The 15,151-nt window shown below is 33.0% G+C and overlaps 1 protein-coding gene across 3 annotated transcripts in view; it reads right to left on the bottom strand.

Moving 5' to 3' along the window:
• Positions 1 to 15,151, bottom strand: part of TSC22D1 (TSC22 domain family member 1) — a 130,812-nt gene that overhangs the window by 89,493 nt on the left and 26,168 nt on the right. Inside the window, exons 2-3 of one of the 3 annotated variants that reach the window (XR_572449.2) lie at positions 9,266 to 9,435; positions 6,652 to 8,421 (exon numbers count right to left, since the gene is read on the bottom strand). The exons of 1 other annotated variant lie outside the window; for it this stretch is intronic. The gene's annotated coding sequence lies outside the window, so the exon portion shown is untranslated. Of the gene's footprint in view, positions 1 to 6,651; positions 8,422 to 9,265; positions 9,436 to 15,151 lie in introns of those variants that run through there. One more of the 3 variants, XR_572448.2, reaches the window with a different exon arrangement.

Here is a 15,151-nt window from a genome sequence, read left to right as displayed (position 1 = left end):
TTTTAAAACTCCAAATTGATGTTAACACAGTTTGTTCAAAATGACAGCAACAATATTTTGGTTGATTACAGCTTATGGAAAAGTGAAATAAAGGACAGCAATGTTATAAGGGATGGGAGAGAAAAAGCAGTGAATGAAGTGAAATGAAGTGGTATGTATTATTTGAAGATAGATTAGTTATAAATGTATACTGCAAACTCTAAGGCAACAACTAAAAAAAGTTTTAGAAGTATGCTGAGAGAGAAAATAGAATTATACTCAAGATCAGAAAAAAAAGGAGAGGAAGGCAAAATAAATTTTAAAAGAATAAAGGCAATGAAAAGTTACAAACAACATTAATCCAACTATATCAATAATTGCTTTAAATGTAAATGGCTGAAATAGATCAATTAAAAGACAAAGACTGTACCAAGTGGATAAAAAAAAACAAGACCCCCTTTAAATATAAAGTTATATGATTAAAGTAAAAGGATAAAGAAATTACACCATGATAACACTAATCAAAATAAAGATAGAATAGCTTCATTAGGGGCGCCTGGGTGGCACAGTTGTTAAGCGTCTGCCTTAGGCTCAGGGCGTGATCCCAGCGTTCTGGGATCGAGCCCCACATCAGGCTCCTCCACTAGGAGCCTGCTTCTTCCTCTCTCACTCCCCCTGCTTGTGTTCCCTCTCTCGCTGGCTGTCTCTCTCTGTCAAATTAATAAATAAAATCTTTAAAAAATAAAAAAAATTTAAAAAAGAATAGCTTCATTAATTTCAGGAAACGCAGACTTCAGAACAAGAAAAAGTTACCAGGGATAAAGAGAGTCATTACCTAATGAAAGGATCAATTCTCCATGAAGACATAACAAGCCTTAATACACACTAGCCTAACAATAGCACATCAAAATATATGAGGCAAAAACTGATAGAACTAAAATAAGAAACTGATTAATCAATCCACTATTATACTTAAAGACTTCAACACTGTTCTATCCCTATCAGTAATTGACAGATCCAGCAGGCAGAAACTCAGTAAGGACATAGTTGAACTGAATAGCACCAATCAACTGGACCTAAGTGACACCCAAAGAATACTATAACCAACAATAAAATGTGCCTTCTCAATCTCACATGGAACACTCACCATGATTAAGGGCTATAAAACACATCATAAAAAAATTTAAAAGAATAGAAATAATACTAAGTATGCTCTCAAACCAGTAGTGGAATTAAAGTCAATAATGAATAACAAATATTTACAGGTAGAAGGAAATCCCTAAATACTTGGAGATTAAACAACATACTTCAAAATAACATACTGGTGTAAAAAAAAAATTCTCAAGAGGAATTTTTAAATATTTCAAACTACAAGATGAAAACACAACTTATCAAAATATTGGGATAGTGAAAAAACAGTCTTTAGAAAGAAGAGCAATATAAACCTAAGGCAAGTAGAAGAAATAAAAATTAGGGCAGAAATCAATGAAACTGAAAGCTGTAAAATAGAGAAAAAAACAAAACCAAAATCTGGCTATTTTATCAATAAAATTGATAAATCTATGGCCAGGCTAACAATTAAAAGGAAAGAAGGAACAACTAATATTACAAATGAAAGAGTGATCATTACAGCCAGTCCCCTGGACATTAAAAGGCTAACAAGAAGTATTGTGAACAACCCTATCGCCACAAATTTGAAAACTTAGATGAAATGAACCAATTCCTTAAAGGATACAATCTGCCAAAACTTACACAAGAAGAAACAAACTGAAGAAGGTTATCTGTATTAAAGAAATTGAATCAATAATTAATAACCTTCACAAACAGAAAGCACCAAGCCCAGATGGCTTCACTAGTGAAATCTACCAAATAGTTAATGAAATGATACCAACTTTCTGCGATCTCTTTCAGAAAGTATAAACAAAGGGAACAATTCCTTGTTCATTCTGAGGCAAATCTAGTATCAAAATCAGACAAAGACATTACAAGAAAGGAAAATTACAGATCAGTACCTCTCATTGTTTCAAAAATATTTAGCAAAACCCAAAGAACTGTATGACACAAAAGTAAATCCTAATGATGTCTATCAATATTAGTTCATTAATTGCAACAAATGTGCCACACAAAAGCAAGAGGTTAATAAGGTAAACTACGGGAGGGAAAATAGGGTATATGCTTGGCTGGGGGCGGGGATGGGCGGGACTCTCTGTACTTTCTGGTCAATTTTCCTGTAAAACTAAAATTATTCTTTTTTTAAAAAATCAATTTAGAAGTCCATACTAAGTAAAATATCCCTTTTATCTACTTTAAACACTGATGTTCTATAAAAAAATATTCCTGAGAATATGCATTCTTTTTAGTAAAGATATTTGTCAACCAATGGTGAAACAGAATTCTATTTTGACAGATCTTTCGAATGCCATCTTTCTTGCTTACTGATTATGTGCCCTTGGGCAGATTTTGAAACCCCTGGGCTTCAGCATGTGTGTGTGTAAAATAAAAAAATAAAAAATAAAAAATCACCTTTCTCACAGGTCAGTTGGATTAAATTAGGTAAATACACATAAAGAGGCTGGCCAAAGCTGAACAGAGCAGGCATGTGTGTGCTCTTTTCTCCCTCATTTGCCCTAAAATTCTAACTCAGGTAGGGTACTACACCCCATTTTAAACTAGTATTTCTCAAACAAAGGTAAAAGTGTACCTGTGAGGTACATGCAACCATTAAACAAACACCTTGTGTCTTACAGGAGCTCAATTTAAAAATTGGGGTGAAAAATGCTAAATATTTAATTGGTAATATAAAACACTGTTAGGTTAAAACACTGCTCTAGCAGAGTATTTGCACTATACTTCGAGAGGCAACAGAAGGACTATGCCTTCCTTACAACTTAGGCCACGTTCTCAGATTTCCAGGGCAGCTATTTCACCATCTTCCGCTGTTTGGGATATATCCCAAACCTTTCCACTGAAGCAGCTTTTTGTTTCTAATTTTAATTATGTTACTAAACACAAGTTGATTTTCTTCTGTCAGTCACATGTCAACAGTTTAGCTCCAATGGGCCTGGTTACCCTTAAATTAGCAAGGACAACCTGAAAAATAACATTTCACATTATACAAGTCATTTAAAATGGAATTGATAGCTAATCTGAGTCAGAACTAAGCAAGAAAAAAATGGAAGACTGTACTTCTTTTAAACTATGACTTCTCAAGTTCTTACATATTCGTTTTTGTTTCTTTCCCATGGAACTGTACACATTTGCCTGTACATAAAGACTACTAAGACTAATTTTTAGATAGCAAAATATTTTGCCTATCTCCATGGAACTTTTTTGTGCACCAAATTAAGCACCTTACTGGATATGTAAGGATAAATAAAGTGACGCGAGTATTCTAGGGCCAACCAGGCTGAACAATCCTGGACTGTGTTGGCTCAGTGTCACACATTCAGCACAATGATAAACTGAAGCATGTTCAGAGAAGACCTAAAAAACCTTCAAGGATTTCAAAACTAGGTGACATGAATAAGGGCAATAAAATGGACGTGCTTCATCCATTTAAAAATAAAAACAAGACGGGCTTGAAATTATTACAGCTATCTTAAAACATCTGGAGGCTGTCATATTTGAAGGAAATCAGACTTGCTTTATGTTGTCCAGAATGAGGATCAACATGAGGAGGCAGCACAGTCCAGATCTCTGAGCTTGCGGTCAAGAGCCTTGAGTCCTACAACTGTGTCTCCATCGTGTGGTATTAGAAATACAGGAGATACTCCTGGATATTCATTCCTTTGTATATAAAATGAGAGTGCTAAACCAGATAATGTCTACGGTAATTTTCAAATAAAATTTGACATGGAAGCAAATCCTGGATCAACTTCTCACCATTTAAGCATTCTGAACATGAAATCATCTACCCTCATGAAGTAGGGAGTTCTCTCTCTAGTTCACATATCAACATTATCACTTGCTCTACCATAAAGGTGAAAGTGGAATAGACAGCCAACTATTGTAACTAAACACCAAATGTCCACAAGCTGGTGTTCTTAGAAGAAAAATTAAAAGATAGGATGGAAGATTATTGTGGTTTCTAGGTTACCATCTATTGAATAAACTATACTAGTATTTCTAGGGGAAAAAAACTAAATCATTTTTCTAGATTTGTATTGAATATTGCATTTTCCTTTGATTCTAGATATACTAAATAGTATATGCTAACACTTCACTCTATGAACCTACTTAATATTTCTCAGAGAACAACAGCATGACTTTTTTCTCTAAATGATTTTATATACTAACCAACATTATTTTTAAGCCTTAGATAACAAACTCGCCTAAGTTACAGCATAAATGAATGCTTTTAAAACTCTCAAATTAATCTCTCAAACCAAGATAAACAGTACAACTCTTTTCTAAAATCTAGATATCATGTAACTAAAACAGGCAAGATGAAGCCAGACAATAATTTCATGGAATATGTACTCAACTTTTCATACAAAGTATAATATTTTAATAGTGCTCAGAGCTTAAGAAATACCCAATTAAAAATGAACGATAAACAGAGAGCACAGGTAAAAGATACCCTGAAATATAGGAGGCTAAGTACACCAAAGGTACAATGTCTGTGGATATCTGTATCTAAATGCACTTCAAAGTCCTACAAAAACAAATTGTGGTTCATCTTTTTCTCTTTTCTCGGAGAGATTTTTAAGAAAAATTATTTTCCTAATTCTACATCTGTCTGAAAATCCAAGGATATCTGTTGTAGTTTGACTTTACCATCAGACATTACGTTGAACACATTTAACATCTTCCTATGCCATACCTTACCTCTTTGAGTAGAGATCCCTTTGATCATAATTCCTGAAAACTCCGAAGCATACTTTGAAGTTCCCTAACATTTTTACTGCAGTAATCTAATTACCTTAGATGATACTAGTGGAAAAGAATTTTAGAGCACCTATGTGCTTAGCTTTGAAAACAAAAAATCTTTCAACATTTTAGGACTACATTAATATGCAATCTTTTTAATGGGAAATAAAAATACCTGAATAAAAAGCAAGAAATTGCTTAGGACATCGAAGCACTGACATTTTGCAATTGTCTCAATATAGCAAAGTAAAATAAGAATAAAATCTGAGCTCATATTGACAACAAACTGTAAGGTCAGTACTTTGTCAGCCACACTGCTTATGTGACATTTACTTTTTTTAAACAAAAGCTATTTTGTCTCCTCACTAAAGATAAAACAAAATTTTATACTATAGTTAATCCAACGAATGATGGTGAAACAATAAGCCTAGGTTCTCATACCTCAAAGATATAAAGGTAAGCCATGTTTAACATTCTGTAATGTTTTTATTTTGAAGACAGTGTAAGGAAGAGTCCACATAATAAAAATTAAAGTACTTAAAACTCGCATTTCACCATTATTTTTATAGTATGTTTGAAGTTTCTGGTACAGAATTTTTATTTAACCCCCCACACCCCACTCTTTTATGCACATATATTAAAGCTTATAAATTTTTTGTATTCAAGTAAAAAATATAGCCTTCCATTGAAATATGTCTGTGAATCTTTTAATGGCTTTAATTCTAAAAACAAAATTTTATACACAGAATCTTAACTCCTTTTCCAAACTTACCAGAGTAATAAAGCAAAGGATTTTAGCTTCCTTCTACCCCCGCAACACAGTAACTATTCTAAATCATAATTTCCTTTTTATTTTTTCAGAGTATAATTTCTTTGGGGAGCCAAACAGTTTCATTTTAATACACAAGTTGTCATTAATTCAACTTTTATTTCTTGCCTAGGACCCCATCACAATGTTTTTAATTTTTGGAGTCCACTTCTTACATGTTTTCTTTGAATTAAAAGAGAAACCCCTCTTGCTTCTAGCAGACTGCATAGAAAAGGTAAATTGTTCCGTGGCTTCAATTAAAGTTTATGTAGCTATAAAGAATCATAAAAACCAAGTTTTATCCTTTTCCATGTTGTCTTGATAAGGTTAAAAGCAAGAGGCTCTGAAGTCAAGATTTCTCCTTCTGTGATTATCTGTTCAAACAGAACATTAAAATATGAAATATTTTTCTTCTCCTATTAACAGCTCTTGTGAATTGGGTAGTTCTCCAATAGGCCATTATTTCCAAATGTTCTTTTTCTGGGTCGAAGACTTGTCTTTTATCTGCTATTTTGTAAGGAGTTATATTTTGATCAGTCTCACTTTAAAAGATTTGACTGTCTTATTCCTGATATTTACAATATTTGCTCAAGAGTTTTAATGGTTTGCAAAATGGACACACCAAAACAACATCTAGAAAGAAAGAAAGAAAGAAAGAAAGAAAGAAAGAAAGAAAAAGAAAGAAAGAAAGAAAGAAAGAAAGGAAGAAACCCCACTTCCGGAAACAAAGATGAAGCTAATCAGGAAAATGGAAAAAAAGACTAAATAAATAGGTCACCTATTTCATACATTTGGCACTGGGTGACCCAACGAAGAATCATTTTAATTTACAGTTTTTTAAAAAATTTTTTCAAAAAAGGTTAACATACACAAGAATAGGATATATATTCAGAAATACTTAGAGGAAGACACATAAAATTAAAATACACTTAAAAATACTGTTGTTTTCATTGTCTATTCCTGAAACAAAAATAAGCCATTTATCAGTAAGTGCATTTTTTTCATGGAGAAAATATTTATTAGTTTTCAAATGATCACATAATACAAATATTACACAATTAGTCATTCTAGGAAAAAAATTAGCTTATACTAATAATCATAAAATAAACACTGAAAAATATAGGATTGCATAGTGACACGAAATATTAAAAAATCTGAAAGGAAAACGTATCAAAATAAAAGTTTAAATAAACAAATCAGTTCACATTAATATACAAAAAGTTTCACTTTTAAATAGCTTTTAGTGGCATGAGGTGAATGGAAATGCACTTACATTTCTTTTGCACACTTTAAGGAACAGAGCTAAAATTTAATCAAAGCATGAGGTTAAGAGATTAAATCACTTTTCATCTTTAAAGCCAAAACAAAAAGCTAATAATCGCACAGGCCATAAACTGGTTGATACTGTGGTTCAAAGAGTTCAACTTAATTTCCAAGCAAATTTCACTTTTATTTCCCGAGTTCTTTCTAAAATGGTGGGTATCTTTTAATTTATGTGTTTGTAAAGACTGTCTTATTCATATTTAACAACAAATCAAGCATAAAAAGCTATAATCATTCATGGGGATTCAGAGCTCCCTATGGAAATTTTAGTTCAAATTGATCTTTTAAACTTTTAAGTACTATACAAAAATTTATAATTAATGAGGGAAAAAAACAGGTCTCATGGAAAGAAAGACTAAAGGCCAGGTTATAACTTAGTAAGTGTGGTTCCTAAGACCTTCAAGATCCCTAAAACATTTTAGATGCTTCCGAACTCTAGAACTTCTACTCCTAAAAAGTATACCAAATAAACTGGCAGCATCAGGTAACTTTTAAAAACTTCTTTAATAGCTTTTGACTGACCAGTTAATAGGTACCAAAGAGAAAAACAGAAACATTTTGATAACTCCTTCCATTTGGGTAACTATTCTGTAATACTTATTCACATGTAAAGGCTTATTCTAATACTACTAACTGCCTTTGCTCTATAAAATACTTCTTCATTTCAGTATCATTCAAACTTTAGTATGCCTTCAATGCAGAACAATACCTCAAATTTAACAGGTATTTACTATTATAGGAAGACTGACCAAGCTACTTTGATCTCAAAAGATGTCTCCTCTACTTCATACTGGAATCTTTGTTGATTTGACAAATAAGAATTAAGGCTCAAGACCAGAAAAAGATAAGCTAAAAGACTGTATTCTAATACTAAAAGTAATTTGGGAATAATTAAGAAGTTCACCTTGTATTTACTAGTTTTCAGTGTCAGGCAACAAAAAACAGTTTCAGATGTTTTTGGGATCTCCTGTGATACTTAAAAAAAGGGGGGAGGTTGCCTGCTTCATTAAGGTGATCTTCAACCCCACAAATCTTAAGTGAAACAGAGAGCTGCTTTTAAAAGAAAGGAGTCTCTCATACTTCCTCTATTTCAGTCTTCTGAACAGAAAAGAATATCTGCATGGCCATGTAAAACTCCAATCTGAAAAAATTATTTCATTATTTGAGCCTTTCCATTTCCAGACCAAGAGTACACCAGAGTAAATCTTAAAGTTTATAAATGACAAGATCAGGTGGCTCTCTCATCCTTGTGTCTTCTAGAAATATTGCGTGGCTCCGTTCACCACTGCCTTCCAAACTGCAGGTGCTGCATGTGTGACAGATATCATCCATGAAGGCTCTGCTAGAAGAGTTCCTTTTGCTGAAGAAGTATGATGTTTACCAGTTGAAAGAAATCTGGGCAATTAGAGAACAAATAAACCGGTCTCCCATTATCAAGATACCTGGAGTCACAGAAGGAATCCACCAAGGAAAAATGAAAACTTGCCAAAGACACCAAAGTTCACGTTCTACCCATTGTAGATGATAAGAACTTCCTGGAATCAAATCCTACCCTTGGCATCAAAGAAACTAAGAGAAAACTATCTTAATGCCATGGGAAACATCTAGGACAAGGCTCTTTTGCCACAAATAACATTAGACCTAGGGACTGGAAAACTACTTATGAGTATATATTTAACATAGCTTTCAGGGATAATATATCCTGAAACTTATCATCATTCACATTTATCTTATTGAAGGATGAAGCCTCAATTTGACAGTAAAACCATAACGGTACTATTATCACATCTTCTAAAAGATCTAATTAATATGAAGTCCTAAAGTTTGAGGTAGGAAAAAGACCAAAAAGTTCTAACAGGGTAGGATAACACCTGGACATCAGACTGTATAAATTAGGAGAGTTCAGATGTCCAGCTTGCCCAAAGATGAAATACAAAAACTTCTTAATTACTGGAATATAAAAGAGCACTTTTAGAAGTCCACTAATACCATTAAAGGTTAAAATGGGCAAATATTCCTTCTTAAATTTCTGTGGACTACACAGGCAGTCACCAAATCTAGTGCCCCCAAATCATCCACTGCTTTAATTATCTGGAGAGAAAATTAAGTAAATTGTAGGTCTCTTTTTTGAATGGGCACTAGTTAGCATTCTTAGAAAAAACAAACAGATTGCAGCCCCACTTGGTTCTTATATGAACCCAAGGAGTATACCAATAGAATTAAATGGGCAATGGAAGGACACTCCAATCTATAAATAAACCCAAGTAAATAATGGAAAGCACCCACTTGTTTATTATCCTTTCCCACTCTCTCCAGAAGCTGGATATTCTGCCTCCAAGGGTTCAGTGGAGAAAGTGGACCCCTGACGTCAAAAGCTCTCCGTGGTCTTGGCTGTATCTGTGGTTCTAGGATCACTCCTTGCACCTCTGGTAGGAGAGAAGCACTGAAATAGAGAGCTGAATATAGATTTAAGAAAAAATTCTTATTAAGAAATTACATTCTCTGGTCATTTGAGTTTGTAATGACTTATCCTCAGGATAAAAAGGAGCTACCTTTGGGCATACTTTCTTTACTGCCTTTTTAATTTGAACTTTAGAAATCTGTTACCACAAATGATTAATTCTTCAGTAACTATTAAGAAGGGACCTATCTTGGTGTAAGCCATAACATACTCTGTGACAAACCACCCAACTTCGAGTGGAAGACTGAATCAAAAAATGATAAATTATGACTAGAAATAAGAGCACAGTTGTCTTAAAGGGACAGGGAAAGGCACTCGACCTCAGATATATCAAAGGAGGAGGGCCAGTTAATTCTTCTGTCAAAGAGAAGAAGATGGATTGAAAAGGAGAAACAGAATAATCAAGCATATTAACAGAAATACTACTAAACTTTGGGAATTGTCTAAGAAGCTGAGTTTGTTCTCATTTTTAAGTCTTCAGTAATTAAAAGAATTAATCAGACTACAGTCCCATATTATAGCAATACAAAGCTAAGCCTAAATTTTATCAAGTTATGACTACTATCACTGAAAAAGATTTATTCTTCAAGCACTCATATTTAAAAGTGGGAGGGCAGAATAGTGGACATAGGTAATACAATCTAAAAATCTTTTTTAAATGTATGATCATTTGGTTTGGGGTCAAGAAGGACCAGGAAATAAATCATTAATGGCTACAATGCAGAAATTAAAGCAGTAAGATACACTCAAATAATAGATGATGATAAAGATACTGAAAAATAGTTTGCTTTATTATAGGAATAAGGTAAATAAGAGAAGGAAGTTCAAAGCACATAGCATCTGATCAAGGAAAAGCTGAAAGGAGAATAAGATAGGCAGATATGTATTTAAAGTTATAGGGACTGCAGAATAAATTTTAATAGTGGAAAACAGATCAATTATACTTTGTGGTACAGAGTGATACGTCCCTATTAAATTTCAGATCTTATTCTAAATAGAAAGGTGCTGCACATTCCTGTTGTACAGAACACAGTCACACTATACCATTTCATGGACAGGTTATATTTGGGATAAATTAAGAAAAAAACACTAACAAATAATTTCTCTCACGCCAACTTGTTATCAGAAGGGTTCCTTACCTGTTAGTGGAACGAGGATTGTGCTCTCTTGTTCTCTATCAATCAACCAACAAAGGTTATAGTCTCAGCACTAAGAAGGTAACAACCAACCAAAGTTAGTGTTTTAAGCCTTCACTTCCTCCTGGCTCTGCCAGCCAGTTTGGAAATAGACCAACAGCTGAAAAGGAATCGTTATTCCATTACCTAACAACATTTAGACTCAATTTTTTTTAAAGCCTGAAGAAGAAAAAGACAAGCTAACCCTTCTGCTTTAGGAATATATTCAATTCTGTACAAGTGAGAAATGAAAACAGTTTGGGCTAAGAAAAGAAAACCTACGAATTTAACCATCAAATCTGTGATTTCCAAAATGTAAAGAAGGGAAAAAAGAAATCTAAAAGACGTCAAGGGGGTGAAACTGCCATCTAGCAAGAGGTATCAAATAAATAACTACGAAAGTAATGTACAAGCCTATGTGGCAGCTATTTTGTTAAGTTTCTAGTAGATTTTAAGTCCTAAAGTCTTTTAGTTTTGAAGACTATACTTTTTGAGCAACAGCCTGCAACAGTATTTTACAGTATAATCACATTGAGGAGGTATATGAGGGATGATGAGAGGAAAGGAGTACAAATTAGAAAAAGATCTGAATACTAAATATCTCAAGAACTGCACTCTAATTAGGTATTTTTCAAGAGTCAAAAAAAAACCCACTATAATCCCAAATAGATAACAAAGTATTCCACAGCTGGAGTTCTTAAGGGGTGGCTTTTTAACAGATGAAAAAGGCTTAGAATTAATACATCAGAGCTAGCTTATTCATGTATTCATTGTAGCTACTACAGTTGCCCCCACCTCCCATCTTAGTAGCACCTACAAAACCCCCCACGGTTTTAGCCTCGTGGTTACAGTTACCCTGTTCGACCATGATACGGAAGCAGATGATCCTCTGACACACCATCAGAAGGTCAACAGTAGCCTAATGCTACGTCACAATGCATATGTCATTCACCTCGTTTCATCTCATCACTAAGCATTTTATCATCTCGCATCATTACAGGTAGAAGGGTGAGTACATACAATAAGATATTTTGAAAGAGAGACCACATTCATATAACTTTTATTACCTAAAGTTCTATTTCTATTTTATTATTGTTGTTAATCTCTTGCTGTATCTAATTTATGAATTAAACTTTATCATAGGTATGTTATGTATAGGAAAAGACAGTATATACAGGATTCAGTACTACCCGTGGTTTCAGATATCCACTGGGAGTCTTGGAATGTAACCCATATAGATAAGGAGGGACTACTGTGCAAACAGGTGCTATAAAAGTATATTTTAATTATTAAAAAATCACCTTCTAGTCTTTTCTAATCAATTTCCTTGACAAATCATTCTTTTTCATGTCTGATATTTTAATATAAACCGTAAGATTAAAGATTTCCAAACTGATGAGATCTAAGTAAACCTTAACTACTTTAAGATACAGTTTTAAAAAGTAAATTCAGAAACTACAAAGATATGATTTTCCAAATTTCCCAGTTTTCCTTCATTTCTTGAATACTAATCAGTAATAACAGTACATCTGATTGAAAATACAGGCAAAAAGGGAGCATTCCATTTGGGAACAGGAAATACAACTAGTAAATTTTTTTTTTTAAGTTACAGGCTCACTTCACTTTGACAATGAAAAATAACTCCTAGCAAATCATACCTTCCTCAGATTAACAGTAGGCTACAATTTCTCCTACAGTAGGAGCTCTAAACCATTGATTCATTTACCACACCCCATGGAATTCATAACTTAAAAATACAAACATATTAAAAAGAAAAATAAATGTTCTTAGGATAGGTTATAGGGCTGGAGAAGTATATCCACTCATAAACTTCTCCCAAGTGAGATGACCTTCAGGAAATAACATCTTTATTTTGCCTGATATATCAAAACTTGTGGATTCAACATATTCATACTCAAAAATGAACAGACAGATTTCCTTAAATAGAAATTATTTTGAATCATTGAGGAGAGCCAGTATCTCTCTTGCTTCAGGAGTTAATTATTTATGAAGCCTGTAGATTTGGTAATGTATCATTTATTAAGAAAAATGTAAAGGCACTTTCAAAATGAGATCATTATTCAAACAAGAAAGAGCAGCCTTTCTGAGACTACTACTGATAAAGGCTCTTCAGAATGACACAGTAGGACCTTACTTAATTCTATTTTAATAGACAGCATTCTTCTATGTGATATTTAAAGAGATGAAAAAAATAAGCACTCCACTGAAGAACTTGTATTTCAAACACTAGAGAATAAACTCCAAAACAAAGCTAACAAAATCACCGGTGCTAAAATGCCACAAAGGAAGTCAAGTGGATGTTAGAAGGTATTAATCCACTACACCTCAATCAAATCATTTGAATATTATCAATAATATTTAAATTTTTAAAGATTCTTACTGAAAATCCAGTTATATTCAAATCAGAAACAATAAATCTAAGTATTTGATATATAAATACCACTCTCAGAAATTCTCCCAAAATGTGCAAACTAGACTATTTGCAACATTTGTTCTCAACACTAAATTATTAAATGAGCATATACTGCTTATTAGTTTTAAGCATTTCTAATGCCAAAGAAAGAGAAAAAGCTAAGCCTAATCATTTTTAAGCAATGAAATAAGAGACAATACGCTTCTATAGAGACTATTTCTATTCCCTTGTATTATAACTGACTAAAATTGAACTTGCTAATTTACAGACTTATAAATTATCTTTAAAACAAAACATTCCAGGTTAAATTGGAAGCATGATATTTAACATATTCTTCTTACTCATCTTTTATCACTCATTCTCACTGGTTCTGAGGCAACGTCTATAAAGAAAAAGAATTTCTCACGAACCCCTCCAGGTGCCCAGAACAGTCCCAATTGGCAATAAGAAGAAAATCAAAGAACAGCCATAACAGAAACCGTGAGTCTCTCTCTCCAGATAGAAATACTTAGTGCAGTGAGTTAATTCAGTAAATGTTTCACAAGTGAATGAAGTCTACTGATCAAGAAACAAAAAGAAAGAAGAATTTTGTGAAGTGGCTGATATCTAAAGTAGACACTAAAAAGTTCAACTTTCTAATCCTAAAGAAAATAAAAATTATCAAAAGTATTATTTTCATGGATCTCTTGGGGGTCATCAGTTTCTCAGATTAACTTTCCAATATGGTCGGCAGAACTTCAAAGGCATCCTAGGATGATAAAATTTTAGCTAAATTCTAACACCTATTATAGATTGTCCAATGTTCTTTTCCAGATTCAAAATTAGTAAGAAAACAAACCAGATATTGCCAGAACATCTGATTTTAAATATTCAGTTTCAAAAAGTGAGATCTTGCCAAAAAGCAAGCAAAGGGATGAACAAACAAAACCAGCTACCTCTGAATTAGTTAGCCATAGTATTGTACTGACTCTGGAGGAAAAGATTACTTCTAATTCACAATCTTGTGTATACTGTCAAGTAGGATACACTTCAAAAACACCAAAATAAGGAAGAAAGCCTGAAACTTCAAGGAATGTATAGCATTATGAGAGTAGACACTTACATGGAAAGCAATTTTCTAAAAAAGAAGAAAGTTGTAATAAGAATGAAAAACCCTAATTATTAGAATGTTTCAAAAACTACCAAATTCCAAGATTTACCACTGTATTTTCTCTTCATCCTTTTGGAAAAGATACTATCCAAAAATGTTATTGGGATTCAAGTTACTCCACTAGGTTTAAACATCAGTTAACAGATAAACAAGAGATAAGTAATGTGTCTTCATGATTCATTGATTAAGGTATAAGACAAGGTAAAACAGATAAAGAAATAATGCAGAATGCATTTTTTAGTAGTCAATCCACTACAGAATAAAAGATAAAAGGCAATCATAAATATATCATATAAAAAAGGCAACTTCAAGGTCAAGAACACAAAAACATTTAAATTTGCCACTGCCTCCTCTGAATGAAAAAGGCCTTTAGATTTGACAAGAAAAGAAAACCTTAGTAGAAGTCTAGTTTAAGAAACTCTCTAAATTCCTCTCACAAATTCTTTTTATAATTAACCCAGCCCATTACTTTTACCTCTTTTTCACCTGTTTATTTTGCTAGTATGAAACATTTGGCTTTGTTCTTATAATGCCCAGCATATACTGAAGTATATACAAGGTACTGGGGGGGAAAAAAAAGGATCATCTTTCTATCACATTTTTTATTCCAGGATCTTGAGTTGTGCTACATCCCTAATAAGTGCATTTAGAAACAGATGAAAAGACTATAGAAAGAAAAACACTGACGTTTTAGGAGTTATGCTGCCTTTATATTAATTCCTTTGAGATGCTTCTCCATCTATAACAAGAAATACATCAACAACAAAAAGATGTTGCAGAATTAAATTCAAAAGGTTCTGATCAAGCAAGATTAATGGATGCTAAAATTAACGGAAATTATGATGAGAATATGAGAAATTGAAAACATGATGAGAAACAAGATATTTACAGTGTCTCAAAATACTTCCCACAAAACACTTGCTATTTCTGAGGGGAAAAAGAGTAATTTTAA

The sequence above is a fragment of the Ursus maritimus genome, unplaced genomic scaffold (assembly GCF_017311325.1).
Source record: "Ursus maritimus isolate PB19 unplaced genomic scaffold, ASM1731132v1 scaffold_10, whole genome shotgun sequence".
Classification (NCBI taxonomy): Eukaryota; Metazoa; Chordata; class Mammalia; order Carnivora; family Ursidae; genus Ursus; species Ursus maritimus.
Note: the sequence above shows the minus strand (reverse complement) of the source record. Positions and strands in the feature narration are given on the sequence as shown.